Source organism: Caretta caretta, chromosome 15 (genome assembly GCF_965140235.1).
Source record: "Caretta caretta isolate rCarCar2 chromosome 15, rCarCar1.hap1, whole genome shotgun sequence".
NCBI classification, from domain to species: Eukaryota; Metazoa; Chordata; order Testudines; family Cheloniidae; genus Caretta; species Caretta caretta.
In genome coordinates this window covers 2,886,084-2,913,216 of record NC_134220.1, presented here as the reverse complement: position 1 = coordinate 2,913,216, position 27,133 = coordinate 2,886,084, and the positions used below count along the sequence as shown (strand labels likewise).

Sequence of the window (27,133 nt, the reverse complement as noted above, 5' to 3'; positions counted from 1 at the left end):
ACACCCTGCCCCACCCTCCACTCACTCCATCCCCTCACCCCCACTCACTTTCACTGGGCTGGGGCAGGGGGTTGGGGTGCAGGAGAGGGTGAAGGCTCTGACTGGGGGAGTGAGCTCTGGATGGAGGTAGGGATGAGGGGCTTGGAGTGCAGGAGGAGGCTCCAGGCTGGGGCCGAGGGGTTTGGAATGCAGGAAGGGGCTCAAGCAGAGGGTTAGAATGCAGGAGGGGGTGCAGGGTGTGGGCTCCGGGAAGGCGTTTGGGTGTGGGAGGGGGCTCAGATCTGGGGTAGGAGGTTGAGGTGCAGGAGGGGGTATAGGGTGCAGGCTCCAGGAGGGGGGCTCAGGGCTTGGGCAGTGGGCTGAGGTGCAGGATGTGGGCTCTGGGAGAGAGCTGGGGCCAGGGGTTGGGGTTCAGGAGATGGTGTGGGGGGAGGGCTCAAGGCTGGGGATCAGGAGAGGTTTGGAATGTGGGCTCCGGCCAGGTGCCACTTACCTCAGGCGGCTCCTGGGCGGTGGTGCAGTAGGACTAACGCAGGCTCCCTGCCCACCTGCCCTGGCTCTATGTTGCTCCCGAAAGCGTCTGACATGTCCAGCCCCTAGGTGGAGGCACAGCCAGGCTGCTCTGTGCAGTGCGTGCTGTGTGTGCCCACAGGTGCCACCCCACAGCTCCCATTGGCTGTGGTTCTTGGCCAACGGGAGCAGCGGAGCTGGTACGCGGAGCGGGGCCAACGCACGGAGCCTCCCTGGTCCCTGTATCTAGAGGCCGCAGGGACGTGTTGCCGCTTCAGGGAGCCTGCTTTAGCCCTGCTGCGCTGCCGCCCAGACTTTCAACGGCCCGCTTGGCGGTGCTGACCGGAGCCGCCAGGGTCCCTTTTCGACCGAGCCTTCCGGTAGAAAACTGGAAGCCTGGCAACCCTAGTTGGGGCCCGTGAGAGTAAGTTTGTCCGTGCTGTCTCTTAAATTCGCCGGAAGCAACCTATCCTGAGGCAGGGGGAGGGGGAAACCCTGACATCAGCCCCCGCCTCCTTCCCTGGCTCTGCACAACACAGTCTCTCTCTCTCACACACACACCCCAGGAGCATTCCACATCAATGGTTTGCTCTTTGTTTCCCGGAGCAGAGCAGCACAGCGGGCCGGTTGTCAGAATGGAGCTTTGAAAGGGGAGGGACACATGCCTGCAGGGCTGCCGAGTTCATAACATCCGGGGCCACCTCCAGAGGCCAATTCCAGCGATAAAAGCAAGCAAGGTGTTTACACTGGCACTTCGGCGATAAAACCTTTGCGCAAAAAGCCTTATCGCTCTCGTCCAGGTGGTTTTTTGCTGCAACTGAGGAGTTTCGTCACGAACGTGGCTTCACGGTCTGAACACCTCTGCTGTTTCATCGACAAAAGCTGCCTTTTGGCGAAAAAGCTTGGTAGTGTAGACCAGGCCTAGACAAATCAAGGAAGCATTTCAGTAGGCATTGGATCCTAATCAGAGTAGTTTCAGACAACATGCCCCAGTTTACTTGCAGTGAGTTTTGCAATTTGCCCAGCAATAGGAATTCAGTCTTATCACATCATCACTATACCAGAGTCAATCAAACAGCAAAGCCGAATCGGCAGTTAAAATTGTTAAGACGCTATTAAAGAAAGCTTCAAAAAGGCAAAGAAAATATATGGTAAGCTATTCTGGACTGGGGAGACACTCGCGTAAAGGGCCTTACTAGCAGCCTGGAACAACACTTGATGTAAAGGCACATGCATTCCAGGTGTCTATAGCCCCAGCACTGCTGCACTGACAATGGTGGAAGAGTCACAGACAAAAAGAAAGAGAGATACAAAGGCCAAACCCTGCTAGGACCAACAAGCTAAAGCCCTTCCAAAACTACAACTAGAAAACCCTGTCAGTATCAAATTATTTCCTCAGGGCAAATCACACATTTGGAAGCATGCTACATGTGTCGAACAGATAAATCCTCATTCCACGTAGCAATGGATGGGCATATATTTCACCAAGACAGCAAATACATATGCCCATTATGTACCCAAGACCAAAACATGGACATGAAGAACAGTGAAATACACCTTCTGTTGAGACTTGACCAGTAGGACATGGAAGCTATCATGCCAATGAGCAACAGATAGATATTGGAACAGATTCTCCCAACACCGGCCCCCCAAGGAGACCCAACATTTGCATTCACTCCACCACCAAACGGCCTGCAAGGTATACCCAAGATTCTGTACAATATGAAGGCTTATTCATGTTCAATTTTGATATCTCCAATGTGACCAAAGGGATATTACAATAGACAGCTTCCCAACGAGGGATGTTATAGTATAACAGTATGCTCATGTAGAGAGTAATTTCTAAGAACTAAGAGAGGTGCTTGATGAGACAGGACCGTACATATGGGGGAAGGAATAAAGCCCAGAGGTTGCAGTGTCTTGGCGCTCTCTGGTTTTATGCTTGAACAATGAACAACAATCCCAGGTGCAGTCTACAGGCACCACACTAGTAACTCATTCCACTTGTGTTCTGACCTTTGGGAAAATTCTGCCATCAAATCGAAAGGACTGGAGTGGCTCCCCTGCCTCTGACAGTCATCCCATCTCTGAACCCTGCCTGTCAGAGACGACTTATCCCTGGGGCATATAAAAACACTTCTGAAGAGCAATTCTTTTTGCCTTTGTACCAAATGACCAGTGCTTTCTACAAAATTTCCCAGGAGAAAATAACTCCAGACTCCCATATGACCCCCTAACCCACAACACACAGGCTCCAAATTACTCAAGTTGCACGCTCTGGTATCCCACTGAAATAGGGACTATTTCCCAAGAATAAAATGCAAGCGTTCCACACCAGTGAACAGAAACCCCTTCACCCAGGGGTGCCACCTCCTGCCTCAGTCATGCAAAAGTGTTTTGACTTAAACAGGAAAACAAGACTGATGCTACACCCCATATTCGTCAGAGATATTGTTATGATATGAGTATGGCATAGCTAAGACATGTTTTACGCAAGATGGGTCTTGTGAGATATCATTGGAAAGGTGATGATTTGCTGAATATGATTATCCTATTTGTATGCATGGATCATTTTGGTATCTGAAGGCAGGAATATCGACTATATCAATTACGGAAGTGTTTGCACCTGGGGAACGCCCACCAGACAATAGGCAATCAGTCTGGCTGGGCCATTAGGGAGAAGAATAGGTCTCTGAAGATGCTAATCTCCCACCTTCCTGAGAAGCTTCCTGGGATGCTACAAACAGCCTTTGACTCATGGCTGCTTTGACACTGCAGGGTCATGTGATCATGTCACCTGGTACTGGACTCCATCATAGAATGCCAGTATTTTTCCAATAAGGGGAGTGGAAACCACACTGGCAAACAAAAGGTCCCCACCATATGTAAAACCTATTTAAGACAGGAAAGTAAGTTAATCAGGATTCATTCTTCACCGAATCCCCGCCCAGGATGACTCCTGGAAACATCTAAGAAACAGACAAAACCGGGGGAGAAGAGCTGAGCCCAGGCTGAAAAAGGTGTCCATCCTGTGAAAGAAATGCCTAAAACATTTAGGGTGAGAAATTACTACTTGTAACCAGTTTCTTTAGTGTATTAAGCTTAGTTGTGTGTTTGTTTTATTTGATCAGTAATCTGCTTTGATCTGTTTGCTGTCCCTTATAGTCACTTAAAATCTATCCTGTGTAGTAATAAATTTGTTTGGGGGGCAAAAATTTGTGCATGTCTTCCTCCACATTGAGGAAGGGGGTGAATTTCATGAGCTTACGCTGTGCAGCACAAGATAATACAATATTGGGTTTGCACCCCCAAAGGGGTGTGCACTTGAGTGCTGGGCAATTCCCTAGCTGAGTCTTCCCATGCAGAGCTGATTTCAGTGTCTGTTTTTCTGAAGTTGGGTGCGTCCCTACCTGTGTGTTTGCTGGAGGAGGCTTGAGGGCCTGTAAGGGAGCCCAGGATGCCGGAACAGGCAGGCTCAATGGTACCCCAGTACATCAGGTGGCACCCCGGAATGTGTGTGTGGGGGGGGGCGGTAAGCCTATCACAAAGATGATAGCTTCCCCCTGTCCATCAACCTTCATGCCAGCTGCACCTCAGAGACAGAGTTCATAGAATCATAGAATCATAGAATATAAGGGTTGGAAGGGACCCCAGAAGGTCATCTAGTCCAACCCCCTGCTCAAAGCAGGACCAATTCCCAGTTAAATCATCCCAGCCAGGGCTTTGTCAAGCCTGACCTTAAAAACCTCTAAGGAAGGAGAGTTCATACCATGCGAAGGAGGAATGAGCATAGGAGCCCTTCCCTCTGTTAAAAAGACTGGCAGCACATACGAGGGTCTTGGCTATGCAGGTGTAAATTCAGTGCAATTCCATGGCCCACAAGTGACTGTCTCTGAGAGCAGACTCTGGCCCCCCCTGGACTTTATTGAGGACTGCAAGTGCTCCACAGGAGATGGGAGAGCCAATAAAGGTACTAATCTGCTGGCTGCACTGTACCATACATCCTCCATTTCATGGTGAAGAACCCTCCCCTATGCAAGACACTTCTCTTTAATTAGATGAATTCTCCAGCAGGCAAAGCTTTCCCACTTTCACGGACACAAACTCTCAGTAGCAACTGCCTATGTCCTCTCTGTCCAGGGACTCCATGACTAGCAGCTGGCACTAGATTTACATATTCTCCTGTTATCTACAGTGATAAATGCCCTTTAAAACAACCTCAGTCTGCTAGACTACAAAATAAAGCTGACTAGATAAAGAGGCTCTATAGCAATAAAGAAACCAAACTTGCTAGACAGTTGGCTGTCACTCACTTTGCATCTGGTCTTGCAGGAATAGTGCAAAGTGTCTCCTGACAAAAGTGCCCTATTCCCTCAGGCTACAATGGCCACTCAGGTTACAGCAGCGGACGAAAAGTGGGGGTATAGATGTGTGCATGATAAAGGAAGGAAGTACAGTGTCACTGCAGGGCATGCTAACATCAGCTATTATTCATTTAGCTTGTTGGGCTGGTCATTATTTGGCTAGGAGACAGAAAACTTCAGTAAGTGATTGTGGGAGACACTAAAAGAAAAGGAGTACTTGTGGCACCTTAGAGACTAACCAATTTATTTGAGCATGAGCTTTCGTGAGCTACAGCTCACTTCATCAGATGCATACCGTGGAAACTGCAGCAGACTTTATATACACACAGAGAATATGAAACAATACCTCCTCCCACCCCACTGTCCTGCTGGTAATAGCTTATCTAAAGTGATCAACAGGTGGGCCATTTCCAGCACAAATCCAGGTTTTCTCACCCTCCACCCCCCCACACAAATTCACTCTCCTGCTGGTGCTAGCCCAGCCAAAGTGACAACTCTTTACATAATCAAGTCGGGCTATTTCCTGCATAGATCCAGGTTTTCTCACATCCCCCCCACCCCCATACACACACAAACTCACTCTCCTGCTGGTAATAGCTCATCTAAACTGACCACTCTCCAAGTTTAAATCCAAGTTAAACCAGAACATCGGGGGGGGGGGGGTAGGAAAAAACAAGAGGAAACAGGCTACCTTGCATAATGACTTAGCCACTCCCAGTCTCTATTTAAGCCTAAATTAATAGTATCCAATTTGCAAATGAATTCCAATTCAGCAGTTTCTCGCTGGAGTCTGGATTTGAAGTTTTTTTGTTTTAAGATAGCGACCTTCATGTCTGTGATTGTGTGACCAGAGAGATTGAAGTGTTCTCCGACTGGTTTATGAATGTTATAATTCTTGACATCTGATTTGTGTCCATTTATTCTTTTACGTAGAGACTGTCCAGTTTGACCAATGTACATGGCAGAGGGGCATTGCTGGCACATGATGGCATATATCACATTGGTGGATGTGCAGGTGAACGAGCCTCTGATAGTGTGGCTGATGTTATTAGGCCCTGTGATGGTGTCCCCTGAATAGATATGTGGGCACAATTGGCAACGGGAGACACTGTTCCTTTGAGTCAGCAATAGTCTGATCTTCGGTGAATATACTGTACCCATCAGCTAGCTGTCAAGCGTTGGGTGTTTCTCCATGTATCTGAAGCAGGAGAGCTGGACTTGAGGCATGCAGGGCTTTAAGAGGACACTGGCTCTGGGTAAAGCTTTATTTAAAAGGTCTGTTTTACGTGTCAGGCTCTGGCTCACTCTGAGCTCTTCTGACAAGGGGCCAACCACAAGAACTTTCTGCTCTGTCTGCTAGCTGGAACCCGGCCTGCCCAGTTGCGTCATGCCAGCACTGAAGGAGAACAGAGATAATCTAGTGGACTGGGAACTGGACTGGGGTCAGGAGAGCTGGGTTTTACTCATGGCTATGTGCAACTGAGCCATGGTGGGACTATCAACAGTCACAGCACCTATTTTCTTTTCAGCCTGTGTCTGTCTTGTCTATTTAGATGAGCCTTTGGGGCAGGAATGGTCTCTCCCTTGATGTGTTTACAGGGCCTCACTCCAGGGGGTCTCTAGGCAGTACCATAGCCAAAGTATTACAATAATAAAGGGTCAGGTGGGATTTTCACATTACTTAAGTGATTTAGGAGCAAAAGACCAATTGATGGCAAATACTTGTGCTCCTAAATCACCTGGGTAATTTGAAAACTCCACCCATCATTGTTCAGATAAGATGTAAAACTGACCCATCAATCATCTGTGATTATTGACAACCACATGGCACTTTTCGCAAATGCTGTACAGTTAACACGGGTGCCTTGTTCAGATCCCAACTACTCTGCTTCCCTGACATTCCCCCTCCTGTTGCAGTTTGACAGGATATTCTTCACTTTCTGGCCCAAGCTGCAGCTGAGTAAAGTTAACCACCTGCAGCATGGCTGCATTTCAGTGGCAGATGAACTGACCCCTGTGTCTAGTTCCTGTATCAATTAATGAGAAGCTCTGGTGGGAAAGGAAAGGAACAGGTAAGACATAATGGCAAAGGTGATACTTTGTTAGGGTGGTCAGGACTTCATTTCCTTTTTTCTAGGGAAATGCTATTCCTTGCAATGGGAATTCTCTGCATGAATGACTACATGCTTCAATAATTTTAATCCAGTTTTAATTAATAGGAACTAGATTAGTCTTTCGTTATATGTCAAATGAGGATCTGATTGGCACAGAGGAAATGAGTGTCCTCAAACACATCCTCCCTGCAATGAGCTACCAAAGAAAGGAACAGGGAAAGACACAACTGAGCATGTGATGTGAATTGAGGAGAGGCCTGGGGAATGGGGGCAGGCCATCCCAGGGGTACAGGTCTGGATGGAATCCCAACAGTGGGGTGCAGGAAGTATACAGTGGATCCGAGAGACATACTAACATCACTGCAAGCGCAGCCTTAGAGCTCAGAAGGGACTATCCACCCATCCATGTAAGGGATATATAGTATATATGGAAGGGACTACAGTGCCCAGTCCCATGGTACCTAAGTATTTCCCGGGTGCACTGGGCTTGCATGGCAAAGCGCCCAGTGGACAGCATGGAGTCTTCTGAGGCTCCTGGGTGTTCTGCTTGGGATGTACGTTTTCCCACCCCAGTGACTGTGGGAACCTTTATCAGGAAGGCAAGTCCTGCTTTGTCAGGCTTTGAGCCAGTCTAATCTAGCTCATTCCTCAGCAGAGCCCCCTCTACTGCAACGTTACCTGAGCCCTGCTTTGTCATCACAAGATACATCCTGCAAAGAGCAGCCACAGGGGAGGGCCTTCCTGCCTTCCTTCGCTGGGCTTCCAGTCCCAAGCCTGGTGCTCTGCACGGCACCCTCTCATGGTCAGATGCTGGAGGAGTCAGAAAATAAGAAGGGAGCCTGCACAGTGCAGCTCCTCCATCACAACAAGCAAACGAACTACGCCTGCTGCTGAATTAGTGCTGCTCTTTAACCAGATGCAGTTAAAGGCCTTTAGGGGACACGGCTGGAGATTTTAAAAAGGGAACAATGAGCTAATCTCTGCTCAGAAAGAAATACAATTGATTTCCTCCGGTGACCTACATAGGATTTCCAGACTAATGAAACTGTCTGTGCCTTGTGCTTCCTCCCCACAGGGACATGAGACTCATCGCTCTCCCTGACAACAGCTCTGCTCCCCATGGCACAGGTGATGCTTCCTCTTCCACCGCTCAGCTCTGCGACCATTCCCCCTCTTTGGTTTGCAGCTTCGCTCTCTGGCAGTTCCATTGGATAAGCTTGTGGATGGCGGATCCCTGCTGCAGACTGGGTTTGCACCCAGCTGGTATTAACAAATAATCACATACCAAAAACATCGACATGTAAAGAATGTCAAAGCTGCAAAGTCAGATACCTGAAAGCTAGAAAATGCTGGAATCATTGCCTGTGCCCCTTTCATTTGCCCCCCTTGTGGGTACACATTAAGACAGAGCCTTTAATTACACGACTGCACGTGTAACATCTGAATCCAGCCCTCTGTTTACTCTTGCACAGAACTAATTAGCATTTGGTTTGTTTTTGGCTTAGAAGAAAAACATGGGAAGCTTAAATTAATGCAGGCCACAAGACAAACACAGCTGTACAACGTGGTACACAACTGCCTCCTCTTCAACAGAGCTGTCAATACGAATGCAGAAAGGACCAAAGTGATCAATAAGTATTTCTGTTCTATATTTGGGGGAAAAAAGATCTAGTCATATTTCATGATGATGATGATGATGATGAAATACTGTTCCTATTCCAACAGTAACTCAGGAGGATGCATCCGTATGCAGTATGCATCCGATGAAGTGAGCTGTAGCTCACGAAAGTTTATGCTCAAATAAATTGGTTAGTCTCTAAGGTGCCACAAGTACTCCTTTTCTTTTTGCGAATACAGACTAACACGGCTGTTACTCTGAAACCTGTCAGGAGGATGTTAAACAGTAGCTACTAAAGTAAGCCATTTAAAATCAGCAGGTCTAGAAAACTTGCAGCCAAGAGTTTTATAAGAGCTGACCAAGAAGCTTGCTGGATGGTTAATGTTGATTTTCAATAACTCTTGGAACATCAGGGGCATTTCAGAAGACTGGAAGAAAGCTACTGTTGTGCCAATATTAAAATGGGTAAATGGGACAACCTGGGTAATTATAGTTCTGATAGCATGACATCAATTCCCGGCAAGATACCAGACTTGCTGATATGGGACTTGATTAATAAATAATTAAAGAAGGCTATATAATTAATGCCAGTCAACATGGCTTTATGGAAAATAGACCCTGTCAAACTAACCCTAGATTTTTTTTGATAAGCTTACAGATTTAGTTGATAAAGGTAATACTCTTGATGTAGTGCACTTAGATTTCTCTAAGACATTTGGCTTGGCACTACACAGCATTTTGATTAAAAAAAAACTAGAACAATACAAAACTAACATGACACCAGGGAAAATCAAGGCTTGCCCTGGGGTTAACTGCACTAGGGGTTTGCATCAGCACAGCTACAAGGATGGCTAAAAACACCAACAAAGACAAGGCATAACTCTTATTACCTCCATCAAAGCTGAATCCAGACATGACACCAGGAGGAAGTGGCATTGTACAAGATGTTAATGCAGGATAATGCAGCACTCTAGCTAGAAGTGTTACCTTTTCCCACAAAAAAATAGCAAACAGCATTACCAGCTTTGACGTTCAATTTTGTTCCATAGATACTGTCAAGGTTCCTTCCCCACTCTGAACTCTAGGGTACAGATTTGGGGATCCGCATGAAAGATCCCCTAAGCTTATTCTTACCAGTTTAGGTTAAAAACTTTCCCAAGGTACAAACTTTGCCGTGGCCTTGAACCGTATGCTGCCACCACCAAGCATTTTAAACAAAGAACAGAGAAAGAGCCCACTTGGAGACGTCCTCCCCCAAAATATCCCCCCAAGCCCTACACCCCCTTTCCTGGGGAAGGCTTGATAAGAATCCTCACCAATTTGTATAGGTGAACACAGACCCAAACCCTTGGATCTTAAGAACAATGAAAAATCAATCAGGTTCTTAAAAGAAGAATTTTAATTAAAGAAAAGGTAAAAGAATCACCTCTGTAAAATCAGGATGGAAAATACTTTACAGGGTATTCAGATTCAAAACACAGAGGATCCCCCTCTGGGCAAAACCTTACAGAACCTTACAGTTACAGAAAACAGGAATAAACCTCCCTCTTAGCACAGGGAAAATTCACATAAAACAAAAGATAAACTAATCCGCCTTGCCTGGCTTACCTATACTGGTTGCAATATTGGAGACTTGGATTAGGATGCGTTGGAGAAGATAGATTTCTGTCTGGCATCTCTCAGTCCCAAGAGAAAACCACCACGTAAACAAAGAGCACAAACAAAGGCCTTTCCCCCACTCCAGATTTGAAAGTATCTTGTCCCCTTATTGGTCCTTTGGGTCAGGTGCCAGCCAGGTTTGCTGAGCTTCTTAACCCTTTCCAGGTAACAGGAGGCTGCCTCTGGCCAGGAGGGATTTTATAGCACTGTATACAGAAAGGTGGTTACCCTTCTCTTTATATTTATGACAGATACATTCAGCCCCCGTGAATATCGACACACAATGGCAGAGCCTACGTCTGATGTAGTAGCTAATTCCTCCCAGGCAGGGCTCAGAACCGGACATCACAGGAACACGGGTGAACATTCTAAGTAGCCAAGTGACAACACAGCGATTAACATTTGATCACGAGTCAGGGAAAGGGCCATTATGTGCTTCACATATAAAAAGAAGCAATTTGTAATCAAGGTAATTACATTGACATGCAAATGACGCTTGCAACGTCTTAGCAATGCAAACGTTTCTGATGCATTTTCTTTTAAGATTGTTTTTCTCTTGAAATCCAGATCACTGCTTATAGGTCTCTCACATTAGTATTTTTAGGGCACATTCACTGTGAAAAATAGCTGTTTAAATCAATGTCCTTTACCAAGTCACCAGGGCTGATGTGTTTGTGCGTAATGTCGCTGAGCCTGAACATGCATTGCCCTCCTGCTGGGGGGAAGGGGCCCACCTGACTCATCTCTTCCCAGTTCCAGCGTTGGTGGATCTGAGCACAGCAGCTCCGCTCTGGCTGCCTGCTCTAGAACTGGGTTCAAGCTGGGTCTGGTGGAACCCAGTGTGGGGAGAAGATGCTGCTTACCACATGCGCTTTGAGTTTCGATTACTCTCTGGAGAATATTTCACTTCCAATAGAACCAAAGACAGGAATTGGTCCAGAGGGGTCTGTGCATTTGGCCTGTGCAGCCTGGCTAGGTGAGGTGCTTCAGGGAGTTCCTCACACCTACTTGTCCTCTCTCTCCTTCACTGGCTCCATCCTCAGGCTGTTACCTCAGCAATAAGCTTGGCATTAATACTGAGACTGCACGATTAGACAGCTCCTGCCTCCATCCAAACATCCTCTGGCCTCCCTTGTCTCAGCCCGCTCCTCCATTTGCCACCCGCTGCCAGGATCCCACTGCCTCCTGACCCTCTTCTCTCTTGCACATCTCAAAGGCCAGTAAATCTGCCTATCACGTCTGACCCACCCACCACATCGGATGTCATCTGACCTGATGCACTCCTCTTAAACCCTAATTCCTGCCTTTACCTCCTCCCCTCCTGACCTTCTTTTATAGTCTCCCTAATGTCCTCAACTGTCCAAATTACATTTCTCCCAAATCCAACAGCCCCTTTCCCCACCCCATATCCATGCCTGAAAATGGAAAGATCCCCCACCATTACCCCCTGGAACCTTTTGGCCCCTCTCAGAGCCCACAGCAAGATCTTCTCCAAACTCACCATCTCTCTGACGTCATCCACGTCTATTCTGTAGCCTGTCCCTACGCTCAGCCAGTAGCTGCCTCCTTTCCATCCCATCCTACCTGCTTCAGCATCAGTATATGGGTATTTCCAAGAAGCTGGAGAGTGGATCCCACTGATCAGCATTATCCTTTCAAAGGGATGGAGCAGACTATGTGCTTTGTGTGTCAGGGAAAGATCTTTTGTAGTGTACAGCAGCCCGACTGTGAACAAACAGCTTCCTCAGAGCTCGATGGGAAAGTGCATCCATCAGGAAAACAACTCGATATTAACCAGAGACCTTCCCATGGAAGGAAGCTTCCAGCCTCCCCAGGCTGGCTGCCTTTTAGAGGCCTCTGATAACAGTGTCCCCAGATTTCCCCGTGAGGAGGGCTACCTGTGCGCACACTGCCACAAGCCCCCTCCCTCTCCCGAGGCTCAGTGTGTGATATCAATTCCCTCTGAATGGCCACACGGCAATTAAAGAAACCCTTTCTTTAAGCAGCCCCAAATGGCTTGAAATGGAGTAAAACAGCAGGCTGGATGTGTGCGCATTGGCTGCATTTCAGCTTGAATTGATCTTTCGTTCACCTTCCTTATCTGGCCATTTCTGCACTAAACCAGAGGAGAAATTTTCCACAGCCGCTCCCATCCACATCTTAGGCTAGTGAGTGTCTGGGTGAGCAGAGGCACTGGGCTTGTCAGATCTACAAGGGAAGCAAATGCCATAGCTATATACCACTGGTTGGATCCTCCACTGAAGTCAGTGGCAAGACTGCCAGAGAATCTGACGGGAGCAATACCAAGCCCCATATGACTATCGTGAGCAATTAAGTAGCACCTTTGCTAAATCTGTCCCCATTTAGCAGCAGTCAATGCACTTCTCTATCATTCGGCTCGGTCACTGGGAGACAGCCCAATAAAGTGGCCATCTGGATTCAGCAGAGCCGGCAATAGGATGCTGAGCTCATTGCAAGACCAGACAGGAGCTTGGCAGGGAGAAGACACCTATCTAAACACAAAGCTCTGAAGTAAAAGCAAAGGGAACCTGGGAAATGCTGGCCAAGTATGTTGCCTTTGTGTCTACAGCAGAACCTCAATTATCTGGCCTTCTCAGGGGACACCTGACACCTCTGGACGATGGGAGGCTCAGTACCATGGGAGAGCTGGATGGCAAATGGCAGGAAGAGAAACTGCCTGAACGGTCAGCTTCCGCAAGGCCAGAGAGCTGAAAAGCAGGGCAAGAGAAGAAAGAAGGCACATTATGCACCTGGGAACTGATTCACCCTGAGCTTGGCCCCTGTTGTCAATAATACCCACTTTGCACAGGTGTCAGGAAAGGGTAGCAGTTCGCACCCAGTTTTCACAGGTGCAAATGACATGAGAGGAGGCAATAGAGGATCAAGCCCACTAGGACTTCTGTACCCAAGACTTATCAACCTGATCACCTGCTCTGCCTCCAGGATGGCAGATCTGGACACTGCAGCAGAAGGTACACGGAGCCTCCCCCATGGTTCTCCCCCTCACAGGCCTCCACAGGGACCGTGCTCTGCTGGTGAAGGCCGAGGTAGTTCACACAAACTTTGTCATCTTCTTGTATTTGGATCCCCTTCTGTGCTCCGAAACTCCCCCACGAGGCCTTCTGAGCATGCTCGGCAAGCCAGACTCTTAGGGGATCCTCCCATTTTATGTCTCCGTCCTTTACTTTCTTTCTTAATATGTTTAAGGATGAGAAATTTGCCATAATGAACCAGGCCACTGGCCTATCAAGTGCTGCATCTTCCTTCCAGCAGGGATGAATACCTGCTGCGATACAGGATGGGGAAGAAACCATAATACACCTACCCTTTCCAAGTTCTCCTGGTTTTCATGCTTTAAAGGAAAGTCCCGTTCACATGTGCAGCATAGGGAAAAGATATGTCTGGAAAAGCAACTAACCAGCCACAGGGAGCTCTGCACTAAGAGTTTTCCAGGCAATAAAAATCACCAGGAAAACTCCTTCTCCCTGTCCTGCCCCACTTGCATCTGCACTGCAGGTCCAGCTGCATGGTGGCATGATTGATACCACATGAGTTCCACACATGGAACAAGGGGAAACCACGCATCAGAGCCTGGCAGCAGAGGGAGGAGGGCTGCAGGGCCAATCGCTGGCCAGGAATCTTGCCACATGCTCCTTGGTGTCTGTTTACGACAGTTTCAGAGCTTTGCTTTTAATGCAGGGTACTGTTACACCAAACTCTTGAGAGCAATAAGGGGCACTCGCCCCAAACCAGTCCCTTGATTCCACTTGAGCAAAACTAAACCTCACGCCTCTTGTTCCACCTGCAGATTGCTGAAATAATTCTGCTAGCCCTGGTGGCTAGAGGAACCTGTTGTTCTAATAGCCACTGTGCACACGGAGGTCAGTGCCAAATGATTTCCATGGGAGTAGGGCTGGTCACTGTGTTTTTAGGGCCTGCTTACCCCTCACACAGAAATCCTGCTGACAGGGGGTTCCGGGGAACAAAAATTGAACGGGGGGCTTTGTGGGGCTTATTCAAATTGTTCGGGGGGAGAGGTCTATGCCCCCACTGAGCTTTGGAACAGTCCCATCCAAAACCCCACACTTTCTGGGGGGTTGCAGCCTCTTCCCATCTCCCGGACTGTGCAGCCCATTGCTTTCCCCTTGGCATCCGTCTCAGAGACCAGCGCTGTGAGGAGGGGAGCACAGAGCAGTGAATGCTGGCCTGGGACCCCGCCTCTGTAACTGGCTCTAGGAGATCCATGCAGCGGCCCCTCCCCTGGCACGTCAGCCTTAGCACAAGTTCTGCCCACACCTTGGGGCTGCGATCTGTTCACAGTCTGCCTGGTCCCATCTTCCATCAGTGATAACAGCCTGAAAACCCCCTTTGCCTCCACCTCACACAGGCCTCTCGGCACCTTCTGCCACATGGCCCTTACTCCTAGAACAGCCTCCCCCAACCTGTTCACCAAGCCCCTCTCCCCGGTCCACATCCCTCCTGATAACCCATGGCTGCCATGAGCCCTGTGGGAAGCAAGGACGGGCAACATCCGCAGCAATGCCTGGTGAGCCCCAAGAAGTGCACAGGCCCTGCCGTGTACCTGCATTGCCTCCCCTCCCGATCACCCAGCTCACTATGGACCTGACTGCAGGAGCTGTGAAATGTCTCCTCAGAGCAGGGTTTGTTCCTGGAGTGAACACATTGCTGGGGGAGGAAAGGGGGCAGAGGCAGGAGGCTGTGATGGGGACAGTAGGCTGCCAGGAGTCTGTGTTATGGCTGCTTTTTCATGCTTTACATATGTGCCTATTTTGTGCTACCCCTACAGAAATCAATGTGGATGCTCTTCCGAAAGCTGGGCACTAAGTTTGAAAATTTTGGCCTCTGATTTATGGAAATGAGCCATTCACTTCCCTGAGCCCATTCACCGCTCCGAGCACACGCACGGTCCAAGCCCATTCACTGCTCTGGCCCATTCACTGCTCTGAGCACAACTGTTAGTATAAGGTGCCAGAATTTTTGCCACAGAAATAATTTCATAAATAGAAATGGTGATAGTGCTGCTTGTCTTTAGACCCTGCAGCCCTACCAAGAACTTCTGCATATGTTATCAGCAGCAATCATCCTAGTTATTCTTACCCATGGAACAGGAAAATATTGGCCTGCAGCAATTTACCAATGCCTAGCAAACACTGCGTACGACTCAGTAGGCGTTGTCAGCAGCTCCTTACCAGTCAGTGACACCAGCATGCAGTGGGTTTGGATGGCCAGAGGCAGCGAAGAGGGTTAAGTGCTAGGTCCCAGGGTTCATTTAGCTGTTGGAAGGACAGACTATCCTGGGGGATGCAGACAGACATATCTGGATTTCTTTATTCAGATATATTTCTTCAAAGACATTGTTAAAGGAATTATTACAAAGTCAATAAAGGGCAAAGAAATATACCCAGGTTTGAGCCTCCCACTCCTATATTTCCAGCAGAGAGGGGAGTGTGTTTTGTGCAGGTGCTGAGAGTTACCCAGTGAAATACACCCTCACAGGTAGGTGCAATGTTTAGCACTCAGAACAGTAACACCTTGCTCGGCACTAAATCTGCCCTGTGGTTACAGAGATGGTGTAGATCTGGGGAAGGGATTTACCACAACAGCTCAGCCTTCCACTGATTCATCCTCCTGGCTCAGATTTAAAATGCACTGAGGAAGTTCCCAGTAAAGTCGCTTTGAGATTCCCTGAATAACAGTGTCCCGAGGGCTACGACTCTGGATTTCTCTAACCCAACCATCGCCTTCTCCTAATCATACCTCATAACAATACTCAGTTCTTCTGCTGTGTAAGCATTTTGGAAAAGCAAATATGAGGAAGCTGTTTACTTCCTTGCCATCTCTTTCCCCCTTGGGCTCCGTAGTACATCTGCAGGGAACTTTTCAATGGAACATGCCAATTTGTCAAACCCAAACCTCTGCCCAGGAAAGTTTCTCAGGTCCAGGGCGGAATTTCTGCTGGAAACCAGAAAGAGAGAAACCATGAGCAGAACAGCCAACAGCCTGGTGGTGACAGCACTCCCCGAGGCTGCAGGGACATGGGAGAACCAGGTCCAAGCCCCTACCCAAAGTGTGAACTTGAACCCAGGCCTCCCTCATCACCAGGCGAGTGGCTATTTGGGGGGCAGGAGGGCTCTCAAGGTCTCCTATTGGAGCTGCTGCACTTTGTATAAATAAGCAAATGTTCATTGGAGCAGACGCAAGTTTGAGTCCCAGCTCTGGTGAATATTTAATTCTGTATACCAAGTGGAACTACTCCAACAGGAGAGACTGAGAAAGAAAGATGAGGCAGCCTGGATGGTAGGGCACTCAACTGGGCTATGGAAAGCCATATTCCAGCCCCTGCTCTGTCTGATTCAAACCTGGGCCTCCCACATCTCAGGTGCGCACCACACCCACTGGGCAACAGGATCAGTCTCCCATGGGCCTAATATTTAATTATTTATACCAAGTGGAATGGCAGGAGAGCATGAGAGCGCCCCACCCCAGAACAGTCTGTAGCCCACTGCTTGGGGCACTCACCTGGATCTGGGATCTGCATTCAAGTCCCTCCTCCGAGTCAGGCAAGGCAGCGTCTGCAGCCTAGTTCTGCCATGTCTTGGCATCTTCGGGAGCACCTCACCACTAGACCATTGACTATCAAGGGGTGGGCTCATGCTGTCCTGGTTATTCAGTTAGCACAATCTGCCCTGGATGCTTCCTTCCCACCGTCAGCATTTCCTGGGCTCGGCTGGGCCTACCATGGCAAAGTCAGAGCCCCTTCAATAGTGAGCCGGGCCCCACCGAGTCTCAGTCCAAGACCTGGTCCACACACAATGAGCCCTGTAACTACAACTGCCTTTGAAATCAATCTAGGGTGCAAACCACTGTGTGAACATACAAATTGGTTTACAAGTGGCAGGAAAGGAAGCAGACTGCCAAAATAAATAGGGCTTGCGGCCAGCAAGGGGCTCAGGAAGGACCTTCCTGGGAACGAGTGCCATAAAAAAGGGCCTTCGGCTAGAAAAGTCCTGCCCGCGACCTGCTCCTGTAGGACACTACAGCCCCAGAGCTGGGCTATTGTAGCTGCGTGCCAGGTGTGGTGGGCAAGAGTCACTCAGACACTTGAACTTCCCCTGTAGTTTTCTGTTCCTCGGGGGCAGGGGGGCTATTACTGTAGAACTGGGGCAGAATGGAGGAGATCAAACCTTCTGGTGAGACATTATATCAGCTCACCAGACAAAGCTCCAAGGAATCCGGAGCACTGACAGACTAGCGAGGAGGTAGAGTCCCTTCAGAATTTCTATATCTGACAAGACCTATGGACCAAAACTATTTGATGCTGAAATTGCGAATACTGGTGCAACAGCACCACCCGCAGGTTGAAGAGGTCTCCCGCTACCACACCTGCTGCAGAAAATGCAGCATCAGTGCAGCACTGGCATTCCCCTGGCTTTTTGTTATTTCCCGGTAAAGGTAGAGGGATGGTACCAGGAATGTGTTTTTAAACGGAAAAGAAACCCCTGCCAGCGAAGCTGGTTTGCAGAAGGTTCTCTCTCCTTCTCAGAGTAGCACACAAAGGTGGACTGAGATGACTTGTGATAAACTTATTCCACAAGGAGAAAAATGAGAATCAGTCACGCTAGAAAACTAGGGAGCATCATTTGCTGTCTGCTGATCTAGGCGGAAGGGCTCATGTTTACTCCAGCCATCCCCCCGGGATGCTTGCCCTGCCCCTGGAGCATCAGCACACCACACCCCCATGCTCCAGGGCAGAGGGGACCACCAATCGCCTGGACGTGAAATGAACGAGGCGATTTAGGTGGGTGAAATGAACGAGGTGATTTAGTCCAAATTCCCCATCCCCCCGGCCAGGGCTGGGCTGCTAATGAAAGGTTGTTCTCCATGCTTTACCAGTCTAGTTTCAAAAAACTAGCATGATGGGGCTCGCATGGCTTCCTTAGCCAGGCTGTTCTTCAGGCTAACAGATCTCATAGAATCATAGAATATCAGGGTTGGAAGGGACCTCAGGAGGTCATCTAGGCCAACCCCCTGCTCAAAGCAGGACCCATCCCCAATTAAATCATCCCAGCCAGGGCTTTGTCAAGACTGACCTTAAAAACTTCTAAGGAAGGAGATTCTACCACCTCCCTAGGTAACGCATTCCAGTGTTTCACCACCCTCCTAGTGAAAAAGTTTTTCCTAATATCCAACCTAAACCTCCCCCACTGCAACTTGAGACCATTACTCCTTGTCCTGTCCTCTTCTACCACTGAGAATAGTCTAGAACCATCCTTTCTGGAACCACCTCTCAGGTAGTTGAAAGCAGCTATCAAATCCCCCCTCATTCTTCTCTTCTGCAGACTAAACAATCCCAGTTTCCTCAGCCTCTCCTCATAACTCATGTGTCCCAGACCCCTAATCATTTTTGTTGCCCTCCGCTGGACTCTCTCCAATTTATCCACATCCTTCTTGTAGTGTGGGGCCCAAAACTGGACACAGTACTCCAGATGAGGCCTCACCAATGTCGAATAGAGGGGGACGATGACGTCCCTCGATCTGCTCGCTATGCCCCTACTTATACATCCCAAAATGCCATTGGCCTTCTTGGCAACAAGGGCACACTGCTGGCTCATATCCAGCTTCTCGTCCACTGTCACCCCTAGGTCCTTTTCCGCAGAACTGCTGCCTAGCCATTCGGTCCCTAGTCTGTAGCTGTGCATTGGGTTCTTCCGTCCTAAGTGCAGGACCCTGCACTTATCCTTATTGAACCTCATCAGATTTCTTTTGGCCCAATCCTCTAATTTGTCTAGGTCCTTCTGTATCCTATCCCTGCCCTCCAGCGTATCTACCACTCCTCCCAGTTTAGTATCATCTGCAAATTTGCTGAGAGTGCAATCCACACCATCCTCCAGATCATTTATGAAGATATTGAACAAAACCGGCCCCAGGACCAACCCTTGGGGCACTCCACTTGATACCGGCTGCCAACTAGACATGGAGCCATTGATCACTACCCGTTGAGCCCGACAATCTAGCCAGCTTTCTACCCACCTTATAGTGCATTCATCCAGCCCATACTTCCTTAACTTGCTGACAAGAATACTGTGGGAGACCGTGTCAAAAGCTTTGCTAAAGTCAAGAAACAATACATCCACTGCTTTCCCTTCATCCACAGAACCAGTAATCTCATCATAGAAGGCGATTAGATTAGTCAGGCATGACCTTCCCTTGATGAATCCATGCTGACTGTTCCTGATCACTTTCCTCTCATGTAAGTGCTTCAAGATTGATTCTTTGAGGACCTGCTCCATGATTTTTCCGGGGACTGAGGTGAGGCTGACTGGCCTGTAGTTCCCAGGATCCTCCTCCTTCCCTTTTTTAAAGATTGGCACTACATTAGCCTTTTTCCAGTTATCTGGGACTTCCCCCGTTCGCCACGAGTTTTCAAAGATAATGGCCAATGGCTCTGCAATCACAGACGCCAATTCCTTTAGCACTCTCGGATGCAACTCGTCCGGCCCCATGGACTTGTGCATGTCCAGCTTTTCTAAATAGTCCCTAACCACCTCTTTCTCCACAGAGGGCTGGCCATCTATTCCCCATGTTGTGATGCCCAGCACAGCAGTCTGGGAGCTGACCTTGTTTGTGAAGACAGAGGCAAAAAAAGCATTAGCTTTTTCCACATCCTCTGGCACTAGTTTGCCTCCCTCATTCATTAAGGGGCCCACACTTTCCTTGGCTTTCTTCTTGTTGCCAGCATACCTGAAGAATCCCTTCTTGTTACTCTTGACATCTCTCGCTAGCTGCAGCTCCAGGTGCGATTTGGCCCTCCTGATTTCATTCCTACATGCCCGAGCAATATTTTTATACTCTTCCCTGGTCATATGTCCAACCTTCCACTTCTTGTAAGCTTCTTTTTTATGTTTAAGATCCGCAAGGATTTCACCGTTAAGCCAAGCTGGTCACCTGCCATATATACTATTCTTTCGACACATCGGGATGGTTTGTCCCTGTAACCTCAACAGGGATTCCTTGAAATACAGCCAGCTCTCCTGGACTCCTTTCCCCTTCATGTTAGTCCCCCAGGGGATCCTACTCATCTGTTCCCTGAGGGAGTCGAAGTCTGCTTTCCTGAAGTCCAGGGTCCGTATCCTGCTGCTTACCTTTCTTCCCTGTGTCAGGATCCTGAACTCAACCAACTCATGGTCACTGCCTCCCAGATTCCCATCCACTTTTGCTTCCCCCACTAATTCTACCCGGTTTGTGAGCAGCAGGTCAAGAAAAGCGCCCCCCCCCCAAGTTGGCTCCTCTAGCACCTGTGCCAGGAAATTGTCCCCTACGCTTTCAAAAAATTCCTGGATTGTCTATGCACCGCTGTATTGCTCTCCCAGCAGATATCAGGAAAATTAAAGTCATCCATGAGAATCAGGGCGTGCGATCTAGTAGCTTCCGTGAGCTGCCGGAAAAAGGCTCATCCACCTCATCCCCCTGGTCCGGTGGTCTATAGCAGACTCCCTCCACTACATCACTCTTGTTGCACACACGTCTCAACTTAATCCAGAGACACTCAGGTTTTTCTACAGTTTCGTACCGGAGCTCTGAGCACTCATACTGCTCCCTTACATACAGTGCTACTCCCCCACCTTTTCTGCCCTGCCTGTCCTTCCTGAACAGTTTATAACCATCCATGACAGTACTCCAGTCATGTGAGTTATCCCACCAAGTCTCTGTTATTCCAATCACCAATTAGATCTCACCCCATTCTCAACCTTAATTCCCCTTTGCTTAGTTTCAGCCCGTTATCCCTATTTATATGCCTTTATCACCCTAGGCACTAGTGCTGACCACTAGTAGACAATTAGCAAACATCCCTCTGTAGTCGCTGTTTACCCAGGCCATTAGCCCTGGGTAAACAGCTAATGGGTACTGGGTAAACAGTAGTAATCTTTACTAAATTAATAAAGCCTTGCATTTCTTTAGCTCTCAAACTGCTTTAGAATTTCAACAGCCTTGTAGGAGGTCAGTGTTATTATTCCTATTTTACAGATAGGAAAACTGAGGCACAGCATGATTAAGGGGTTTGCCCAAGATCACAGAGCCAGCCATTGACAGAGACAAACTAGAACCCAGGAGTCTCGACTCCCAGTCCCTCACTCGAACTATCAGACAACACTGATTTCCTCCCTATTGTCTGGTCCCAATCATTATGTGGATGGCTACATACACAATTTAAAAACTACTGATTGTTTTTCTGCTTGTTGAACATAAATATTATTTCCCAGTGTGATAAATTCATTACTAGCCCCTCCAATTTCTCTATTTCATAGCAGAATGTTTAAAACACTTTGAGTTTAAAATGCCTAATAATAAATGTATTTGACTCAATTACTTAACTGCAGTTCATTGAAAAAGCCCAAGTGCTGTAACTGTATTCCATAAACAGGCCTTAAGGAGTTATTAATTATTTACAGGTGGGACTGGTTTTATTTAAAACATTTTTAAATGTATCCCTTGGTTTTGCCATCTCAGAGGGGAAGGGAAGGATCCAACAGGCATATCCTCTCCAGAGTTTATTTCGAAGGCCTGTCTACACTTGCACGTTGTAGCAGTATAACTACGTAGGTTATAGGTGTTTGTTACCAACACAATTAAACTGGTACAACCCCTCAGGTGGAGATGGCTATACTCTGATCTAGGGGGAAAAGGTGTATTAGCATAAAGCACCTTTACACCAGTATAACTGCATCCACCCAAGGGGGGCTGTTTAACTATACTAGCAGAGTTAAATACCTAGCTCTCACCTAGCACTTTTCATCAATAGATCTCAAAGGAGATCAGTATCATTATTCCCATTTTACAGCGGGGGAAACTGAGGCACGGGGTGGGGCAGTGACTTGCCCGAGGTCACTCAGCAGGCTAGTAGAACCCACATCCTCCCGGTTTCCAGGCCCGTGCTCTATTCACTAGGACACACTGCCTCCTTAAAGCAGACAACTTTTTAATGTAGCTAAGGCCTAAACAGCAACTGCTTTTCAGTGCCCCCAAAGATTGACCAGTAGACTGACTGGCTCAAGGGCTTGGTAACAAGCTACAGAGCCGCTCTCCCATCTGTGACCAGTCTGAACCCATCTCAGATCAGTAATGTGTGAAAGCTGCCTTGGAGTCAGCTGGTCCATCTGAATGCTGGGCTGGGATCTCCACACAACGGTGTCCGCTGCATTGACACAACCTGTCAACACATTCTCTTGACAGCATAACCATATTTCCAGCACCTGCAATGCACCAACGCACCAACAAGCCTTAGCCAACCCTCAGAGCCTAGAGACCTTTTAAGCAAATCTCTTTAATACAAACACTGCTGCATGACTGGTGCAACAGTGCCACCCTCTGGCTCCACCATCACCCTGCCCTCTTCTAGCAGAGAGGAGCCGGGGGATCACTGGGAGATGTGGCTATTACAGGAATGTTTTGCTCTGTGCCATACAACAAGCTGCACATTGCTGTGTTTAGGGAAGAATATTTTAATTCCCTATTACTGAAGTGATGCAGATTAATTACCAAGGTGAAATGCATTTACAGGAGAGGACCATGCACATTGGGGTGGGGACGTTTAGACTGTACAGAGTATACACTGCATGCTGACATTATGTGGAAAGTGCACAGCAAAACCAGCCTTGACCCCAGCCCCAGGGACCAGCACCAACTGCCTAGCAAAAGTGGCTCTTCAAGTAATGGACAAACAATATTGTAGTGGAAACCACAGGGCTAGTTTAAAGTGGTCACTTAAGAGAGCGTGTTGCCTGTTAAAGTTGGCCTGAATATAAACTGTATTGTACACACACAGAGAACGTACTGGGCCATATTCTGCTCTCAGCTATACCCAAAAATCCAGCGTAACTCCCATGAAATGAATAAGACTTCTCCTTCACTTCCACTGGGAACAGAATTGAGGCGACACTGCCTTCTTTGCACCACCTTCGCTACAACGCTCACAGAGGCAACCCCCGAAAGGTAGGACTGGGCCAACTCGCTTTGTCTAATTCCAAATCCATTTGAGCCTGGGTCCACAAGTTTAACTTGGAGCTGATCCACGGTCAGGTTCATGTTATACTGAGGTGAAGCTGAAAAAGGGTTCACAGAGAAACAATCCCCTAAGGAAAGGGGGGAAAAAGAGGAGACAAATGAGCAAGTCATAAGGAGGGGAAACCAACAAAGTCTGTCTAGTGATAGTGGGTTGACAAGTGGGCAGCCTAGCTTCAGACAGGGGGGCGTAGCACAGAGCTTCCCTTAACTAGACAATCAAGGTTGGATGCTTTTTTAACTGTTCAAATGGGAGTTCTCTCGGGGAAGGTCTCTGGCCTGCCATTCAGGAGGTCAGACTCACGAGCCCAGTAGTCCCTCCCAGCCTTACAGCTTAGGAAAAGCTTGTGCCCTGGGAAGAGAAAAGACAATGGATTTAAATTACAGGAAGAAAAGCCTCCCAAAAACCTGCAAACCCAAAACCATTTGTAAGTTGTGAACGTGGGGTTCCCCCTGCCAGTCAAGCAAAGAGCTGGATTTCAGGGCTTTCTTGTTTGGGGAAAGCACAGATTGGAACCTACTGATTTTCCTCATGATAGCTGGGGACTGGATTTGATGACCCAGGGGGTCCCATCCAGTCCTACATACATCCCCTTTGCGGGGCAGAAGGGGTGTGGGCTTGGTGATTGAAGGGACTGTCCTACTCAAGCGTGTGTTCGAAACTGCAGACTCCAGGCAGGTCAGCCATCCCCGTGGCTGCTCACACCTGGCTCCAGTAACCCTGAAGAACACTAGATGCCTTGACGGGAAAAGGAAATTGTGGGTGTCGTCTGAGTTACAAGAAGGCAGAGTTGTCTGTTGCACTGGCAGTACCAGAGCCTTGGGAGACAGAGGGAGCACAGGCCAGGCTTTGAAAGGGCTTAGCAGCCAGAGGCGCAGCCCCAGCCAAAGGAAACGGTCAGAGAAGGCAGTGACCAAACCGGCACCCCACACCTGGGGAGCAGGGACTGCAGGGTTACAACGCCAGGCCCCACAGGTGTCTTCCTGTACAGTCCCTGATCATTTCAGTGCAAAACATGCCCAGCAAAGGTGCTGTGCTGCCGGTGAGCAGGATGGGGGTTGTACTGGACAGTCTGGACTTCAGGCTGGAATGAATCTTGGTGGTCTACTGTTGTGTGTTCTAATTTCCCAGCTCTGGAGGCCGCTCTCAGAGCCACACCGGACTCTGCAGCTTCCCTGCTGCTCAGGACACAGCTGATGTACCATGCAGTGAATGCCAAATGGCTGATTCAGCTGGAGGAAACCAGCCCACCCACCTTGCTGGTCTCACAGCAGGAGTTTGGGTGACATGTAATAGCCTGTGTTATACAGGTGGTCAGAGAACATGAGCTAACGGTTCCATCTGGCCTTAACTTGTATGAGCTCCCCCCTCCATGGTACCCAGAGTCAAGACCATGCTCTCCCCTAGGCTGTGAGCAGATACACCAGGCCTATGACATGCAAACTAAGGGGTGCAGAATGGGAGCAACCCAGCTCATCCCTTCCTCCAGCTCACTGCAGAGCTGGGCCTCTACAAACAGGGATAAGGTGGGGTCAAGAAGCAGCTGCCCTTCCAGGTATTACCCAGCTCTCCAGCGTCCATAGGGCACATGCAGAGCACAAGCAGCAGCAGCTCCTGCTGTGGCCCCTTCTGAATCCCTCCATTCCCATCCCACAAGGCAGCAGGCAGGTGGAGGGGAGAATGACCCTGGAAAGTGCCAAGATCAGGCAGATTGTGGGACAGCCGCAGGCCCCTGGCCCAAGCTCTCCAGGGGGAGGGGACGGCAAACTCTAGCCCCAAAAGTTCAACGGGGAGAAGCCACTTTGCTGACGAAAAGAGCTGATGGGAACTTGCTGCTCTGAAATCTCACAAGCCGCTCGTGTGGAGAAGGGAGCTTGTGGACCTCTCCCCTTAGTGAGTGGGAAGTGTACCGTGGGCTCATTGTTGTAACGCACACGTTGCCTTTCTGATTGAGTGCGTTTTCCAAAGGGAAAGGGGCTGACCTGACAGCGCTGGAGCCTAGCATCTTGTCTTTGGCTGCACAACAGATGCAGGATAGGCTGTGGCAACACCCAGCACCCTCTTCCTTGCCATGGTTACTTAACAGGAGAGAGGAGTGGGCATCCAACCTCTGGGCTCACTGCCCAGGAGGCGAGGACAGAGCTTGTCTGCGATTCTGATGGGGATGGCTGTGCTCAACAACTTTCACACTAGCCACCAGGGAAAATGTCATTCAGATGGAAACAACCACCACAAGATGAAGCCAGAGTCTCTCTCCTGCCCCAGCCAACACCATATTAACTACTGCAGAGGGACCAGGCAATTAACCCTGTCACAATTGTCCATAGATAATTATATACACAGCCTAAGGCTGACTGAGTGGCACATTACATTCTCCTGGATTCTGCCCTTTGTTCAGACCCAGTTCTAAGCCTCGGTGCACCTGCTCCGGCTTCCTGTCAATATACATTTGTTCTGGTGTCTGCATTTTAACATCTGTTTATCTGGTGAGCAATTCCTGAAAAAGTCTCAAAGTCCAAAGGGATCAGACTGTTTCACTCTGTCTCTGGAACTGATCCTGCTTTCAGTGGAGTCAAAAGGAGCAGGATCAGCCCCTCTGCTTGGAGCAACAGTACCCCTATCCAGCTTCCAATTACATCTAGAGAAAGGCTCCCTTTGTCTTCTTTAGAAGGTAGATGGGGTTCTGAAAATGGAGAGTTATATATCTAGGAACAAAGAATGCAGGCCATACTTACAGGGTGCAGGACTTTATTTTGGGAAGCAGACTCCGCAAAAAAGGATTTTTTTCCCTCGGGTGGGGGGGGGGGGCGACGGGGGAGGAGGAATAATAATCAACTAAACATGAGCTCCCAATGCAACACTGTGGCCAAAAGGGCAAATGCAATCCTGGGATGCAGGAACAGAAGAATCTCGACTAGGAGTAGAGAAGTTATTTTACCTTTGTATCTGGCACTGGTGCGACTGCTGCTGCAATAGCGTGTCCAGGTCTGGTGCCCACAATTCAAGGAGGATGTTGATAAATTGCAGGGGGTTTAGAGAAGAGCCACAAGAATGATTAAAGGGTTAGAAAACCTGCCACAGAGTGATAGACTCAAGGAGCTCTATCTGTTGAGCTTACCAAGGAGAAGGTTAAGGGGTGACTTGATTAGAGCCCATAAGTATCTCATGGGGAACAAATATTTTATAGTGGGCTCTTCCATCTAGCAGAGTCTAACCCGATCTAATGGCTGGAAGTTGAAGCTAGGCACAAACAGCCTGGAAATAGACCTCATACCTTTTTAACAGTGAGGGTAATTACTCATTGGAACAATCTACCCAGGGTTCTGGTGGACTGTGCACCATGGGCAATTTTTAAATCAGCACCGGATTTTTCCCTAAAACATATGCTTTAGTAGTTCAAACAGGCATTATGATGGGGCAATTCTCTGGCCAGTGCTATATAGGAGGTCAGACTAGATCGGGGATCTCAAACTCGAATCACCACGAGGGCCACATGAGGACTAGTACATTGGCCCAAGAGCCGCATCACTCACACCCCCCACCGCACTGCCCCCGGCCCCGCACCCACTCCATCCCTTCCATTAGGCCCGCCCCTTCCCCGAAGTCCCCACCCCAACTTGCCCCCTCCCTGCCCCTTTCCAACCCCTTCCCCAAATCCCCGCCCCGCCTCTTCTCCGCTTCCTCCCCTGAGCTCACAGCTCCTGCTCCTCCCCTCTCCCTCCTGGAAAGCGTTAAGTGTCACCAAACAGCTGTTTGACAGCAGAAA

General features: G+C 48.7%; 1 protein-coding gene across 8 annotated transcripts in view; it reads right to left on the bottom strand.

Annotated features, from left to right (window-relative positions):
• The window catches only part of OSBP2 (oxysterol binding protein 2), a 371,738-nt gene that overhangs the window by 257,574 nt on the left and 87,031 nt on the right, over window positions 1-27,133 (bottom strand). Inside the window, exon 1 of one of the 8 annotated variants that reach the window (XM_048822248.2) lies at window positions 10,215-10,357. The exons of the other annotated variants lie outside the window; for them this stretch is intronic. The gene's annotated coding sequence lies outside the window, so the exon portion shown is untranslated. Of the gene's footprint in view, window positions 1-10,214; window positions 10,358-27,133 lie in introns of those variants that run through there. 8 annotated transcript variants of the gene reach the window in all.